Genomic DNA, 6000 nt, shown 5'->3' with positions numbered 1-6000 from the left:
ATGCAAACTCATAATTTATAAGCAGTTACAAAAAACACAAAATATTTTCTATTAAAAAATAAATACTTAGAAGTCAGTTAGATTATAAGTGAAGCTAGATATTATTTGGATGTCATTACAATTACGTACTTTTATTAATAATTAGAATCATAATAACGTATTAAAAGGATAAGTCAGATATCGAAACGGATGCATTCTTAACAGCAGTTTCTGAATACATAGTAATAAAAGCATACATTTTTCGTTTTAATTAAACACGTGCGTGTTACATGTAATAAATAAAGATTCAATTAAGCTAGATATATGAATGAGATTTATTATAACAATAAAAGCGAAGTGGCAATGAAATTAATTGAAATCTAATCGAATTTGCTACACACTATTATTTCTTTAAGATAATACGAAAATGTGTATCACGTGAAAATATTAACGTATGTTTTATATTTTTTTAATTGCCTTTTTTAATACCAACTAGGGACAGATTTGGTCAGTTCCGGAGACAGTTCTTCCGTCAACTAAAATCGTGAAAAAATAGTTTAATATTTAAAAATATAAATTTATTTAAACTATTAGCTATAATTTGATAATAAATGTCAACATCGCCTATAAATACTGGATACTATGAAAAAAGAACAACTCTTACCAAGATAGATCTAAGATGTTGCCCAAGTCTAAAGTGGTTGTAACTAGACTGACTAGCTTATTATTTAAATCGAAATACAGCAAAATAAACAAGACTTACTAATGATCTAAGTAGCTTATAAAAAGAATCAAATAAAAATAATGATGTAATTCGACGAACAATTTCCTAAGGTTTGTGGCGGCTATGGTTAATATTTCTTGAGGTAGTCTACGGGCGGTGGTGACCACTTCCCATCAAGTGGATCACCTCTCCGTCCGCCTTTTTTTATAAAAAATTAACAGGCAGCAATAAAAAAAATAACTGGTACACTTTTTAAATATTTTATTATGAAACAGCATAAATACATATATTTAATTATATTTCGTAGTGAGAATATTATTTGGTCTTTTTGTTACGTTTCTGTCTCAAAAGTGACTTTGATGTGTTTCCAGGTGCATTTATGCATTCTGCATATTAAATTTTTTTTTATTTATAACGATTTTGGTAGATTAATGATGTAAGGAATAATAAATTTATGTGGATATGAAATGTATAATTATTGTCTATAAAAACGCAGTTTTTTTTACCAAAAACGACCCATTCCATATTCAATTTTTTAATGAATGTAATAAAATAATAAATATTATATTGTATGTGTAATATAATAATTGCTTTATTTTATGAGATTTTAAATAAATACAATAACTTGTTAAATATATACTTTAACTTTTCGATGTATTCATTAAAATAAAAAAATAAATCTTTAAAATAAAATAAAGAAATTAAGCATTCATGTAAATAAAACAATAAATCCATTCAAGTTAAAAAAAGATATATTCCGGTACCGGGAATCGAACCCGAGCCTCCTGGGTGAGAGCCAGGTATCCTAGCCACTAGACCATACCGGATATGGGTTAGGGGATGAAAATGATGTATTATAATGTTACCACAACTTTGTTATAAGTGATAGCATAGAATAATATTTTCTTAAAAAAATAAATTGTAGTTCTGTACAGACCAGTAAATTGTTAAAAAAAATGGTTCAAAATATTATCATTCGGTGAATGGATATAAATATCAAAATTGAGTTTTTTTTCGCTTTTTGGTATACTTTATATAGTATATTTTTAAATTGGTATAAATGAAATATTTAAAAACAAGTGATGTGTTGTAAGCTGCGTTACTATTTTACTAAGAAACTACAATACTACAAATGAATAGAATATGCGTTGACAATAATAATAATAATGTATTTATTCAAGTAACAAGACAGATACAAAATTAAAAAAAAAAAATTGATGAATCTTGATACTTGACAACAAACAATTCTTATTATTCTTAATTGTTATAATTAATAATTTTATTTAAATAAATATAATATATTGTATTTTAAATTAATTTATTAAATAATTACTCACCTTTGCTTAAGATATTCTCAAGTATTTATAAAATATACTCTTATATACTTACTTATTACTATAAAATTCATAACAGCGAACTGCTTTTCTATACCAAATTTTATCAATTTTGGTTCAGTGGTTAAGCCTTGAAAACTATATATTACTGCGAACAGTAATTATTATACCTGAATAAGGATATTAGTAATTAGGGCACCAATCTCTATACTAGAACATTACAGTAATCGACCCAGTGATTTATTAACCCTAATTCCCTAAATAGGGCAACAGAGGGCCCTATGCTATTTATCACGTAATAATAGCCACTTGGTTCTCCCACTTGCTAAGATTACAGTCAGTTTAAAAGAAGTCAGATTAAAAAGAAAATGTATAACGTACAGAATGAACAAAAGATTGATCTTGAGACAACATCTTATCGAGTATGAAAAGCCATCAATTAAAGTCAAAAGTAAGGATGCGATGTCATCGATTGTGAATTTCAAATCCGTTGAATGGAATTTTGTTAAACGACGCTACACCGACTTATTATATGGTAAGCAGTCCACGTCTGCGAACTAGTTGTTCATCAATGTCAGTCTTGAAACATATTTTGTATACAAGTATATGTTTCAATATACATGGCACATTTCAAGCAATATTTTTTATCGGATTCGTTTAAAGGCGCTGAAATAAGCGTCCGAACTCTCTGCGTACCGATTTTAATGAGAACGAGTTGACGGGTTTCGGGATAGATAAAAATAATATATGTTCTTATATTAATATGAAACAATTTAGAATAATAAGTATTTTTAGTTGTCAAGTATCAAGATTGATAAAATCGTGTAGTCTATTTTTGTTCGCGATGTCATCGGATGTGAATTTCAAATCGGTTGCATTGAATTTCGTTGATACGACGCTAAAGCAACTTATTATATGGTAAGCAGCTATTACCATGTCTGCTTGCCTGTTGTCGATCAACGTCAATCTTGAGACTTTTTGGACACACGTAGTGATTTTTATTTGATATAGCTAGAAACAATATTGTTATTAAAATTGTAATAAATTTTTGATTTTATGATTTAGCTTGAAATAGATTCAGTTTCTGTACTTTCATTACTATTGACGTTTGTACGTACCAAAATCATAGAAAAATATTTATCTTAAGGTTATACACGCATCCAATAAAAACCCTTATATATCAACATAACAAGTAACCGAATAAACAAATAATTGCTATAATTTAATATTTAACAACCGACTTAAATCAACAACAAAAAAATAAAAATAATGCGTCTTTTGTTTTTTCATAATGTGGTAGTTAAGATATAAATAAAATGATAATGATTATAATATTAATAAAACAAAACATCCCGTGTGAATCAATCTGAAATAAGTCCCCGACATTTGAAGATCGGGATACAACGCTTATCCCTATCGGACCTTTGTCTGCCCTTAAACGGCCCTGAATAGCCTTTGTTGATGGGAGACAATATTTTGTCTTTCAATCTTCAAAAGGTATTAATTACCATAATGCAACTAGATTATATATTTACTAATAATTATTCTGTATCTAGAACGTTCGATAATGGTTTTAAATCTGCAATTATAAACTGGAAATATTTATTAAAATTAATGTATATTATTTATATTTTTTATTATTATAAGCTGGAGAATTTGTACGGTTGTATGCGATAATCTAAATAACTACCAGTCTTTGTATTATTAGGTACTTGTATGAACTATAAATATGAATATGAATTAAAATATTTTATAGGCATTGGAATTAAATTAATGGATCTTACAAACCCATTATGTTATAATTTACTATCTTATTAATCATTTTTGTGAAGGTTTGGAGCTTATTCCACCACGCTGCTCCAATGCGGGTTGATGGAATAGACATGTGGCAGAATTTCAGTGAAATTAGACACATGCAGGTTTCCTCACGATGTTTTCCTTCAACGTCAAGCACGAGATGAATTATAATCACAAATTAAGCACATGAAAATTCAGTGGTGCTTGCCCGGGTTTGAACCCACGATCATCGTATAAGATTCACGCCTTCTTACCAATGGGCCATCTAAGGAACATATTAAGTATCTATTAAATAACGATGACGATAATTAATTTTTCCTTAATTCGATTGTTTCTTTCGTGAATATTAATATATAAATAATTTTATTCAATGTAACCCTTGATAACTACGTACAGTTTTTATAGTTATATTTCATTTAGTTTTGGATTAAAAAATTAATCAGACTTTAGTGTACTTAACAACTAATGCTTTCGGTATTAGATTATTAGTGGAATTGTTCAATTATTTACAATATTTATTTAAAAATGTATGTTAGGATATTTTACTAGTTAGTAGCATATATACGTGTAAACTACATTATGATCGAATAAAAAATCATCTCATCAAACATTAAAATGTCGTGCCCAATCTCATCGCATACAATGCTACCATAAGTCCATTTAGCGTTTGAGTCGGAAACAAGGCTTCAGACGGTAGCACGTACTTGCCACCAGGTTTTTGCCTGCATTCATCGCCTCCATACATTGTGCATGTCACGCGGACCCACAATTGGTATGCATGTTGGTCGTGCAACGCGAATTTATATTCCGCACCGTCCCTCGGGTTCGGCAGAAAAAAAAAATTAAAACTTTCACAGAAGTCTCGGAACTGTTCAGAAATTTTTATGGTACCTTTCGTTTTTACTTAACGATGCTAACTAAAAGTTCCATATAAAACGTAATTTATGATGTTTTAATGGTCTTCGAGCGAAATAATCTATTACGTTAAACATTGTTAGACGTCATGTTATGAATAAAATCAGTTATAACTGTTAAGCAGAAACGATTCCAATCGCCTGATTAAATTGCTAATGGAATAAATTAGACATAAATCGATGACTTATTTAATTACACGACAATGTATTGCAATACCTTACAAATGATTTCTGGAAAGATTCCATTCGTGTTTGTTTAATAGGAGCAAAAAAACGTACATAACATTGAACGTTGGAAGCTACGGAATCTTGATTGAGCATGCATATTTCTGCTTGACGATTTTTCTTCGAAGTGTTGGATGGAAACACTTAACATCATGGGTGGGCGCTTCTGCTAGATTGATTTCATTGTCACCAGTATAATTCAGGCGAAATGTCAAGTCGTGAATAGGTAATCTACCCACGTTGACAAGTCCACCACTTGCGATTATAAAATGTGATGACATCAATACCAATGTCAACAACGTTCAAAGAAATCGTCAATTATGTCTAAGCTTTTACGTTCTACTTCTTTTGAATATCAATGTTCTTTATCTTATCCAATCGGAAATTATTGTTGATTTAAATAAGCTTCTCATATTTTATTGATTTTGAATACTTTATTACACGACTTAATAGCCCTTTATATTTTATCTCGCTCGTTGACGCAGTTGGCGGTAACGATGCCTTCAGCTCAGTTGTTTTAGGTTCGATTCCTGCCATGAACTTGGGATTATTACGTATATTAAATATGTATTATATATTTATTTAAATTTATAATATATGAATTATATATAACCTATAACACAGGCATTAATTTGCCTACCTTAGGTAAAGGCAGCCATGGGTATTAAAAAAAATATAAAAAATACATTTATGTTATGTAATCTTTTTTTATGATTTCAGAACTTGTAGCGCAAAAATCCACGATATCACAGAAGCATTTAATAATTATTATTACTTCAAATATAGGTAATAACAGAAGACTTATGAAACTACATGGTTCGTTGCTAATCTTATTCAAAACAAGTCTTAAGAGATTTGCGTTAATCATTAACCATACAAACTTTCTGGATGTTAAATCTTGTCCTAATTCTTAGTAACAAGGCTTTAAAGAAAAGTGTTCTTAAATGCATTAAGTCTTTAATCTCAACTAAGCGAGATATTGAATTAAATTTAACAGAAATCTTACATTGTCAACGTTTCCCTTCGT

General features: G+C 29.2%; 1 non-coding gene across 1 annotated transcript; it reads right to left on the bottom strand.

Annotated features, from left to right (window-relative positions):
• Nucleotides 1–1458: 1458 nt before the first annotated feature.
• Trnae-cuc (transfer RNA glutamic acid (anticodon CUC)) lies at nt 1459–1530 on the bottom strand. The gene has a single exon. It is a non-coding gene; the product is annotated as a tRNA-Glu (tRNA).
• Between the last annotated feature and the right edge of the window lie 4470 nt (nt 1531–6000).

Source organism: Nymphalis io, chromosome 6 (genome assembly GCF_905147045.1).
Source record: "Nymphalis io chromosome 6, ilAglIoxx1.1, whole genome shotgun sequence".
NCBI classification, from domain to species: domain Eukaryota; kingdom Metazoa; phylum Arthropoda; class Insecta; order Lepidoptera; family Nymphalidae; genus Nymphalis; species Nymphalis io.
This window is presented reverse-complemented; position numbering and strand designations above follow the sequence as displayed.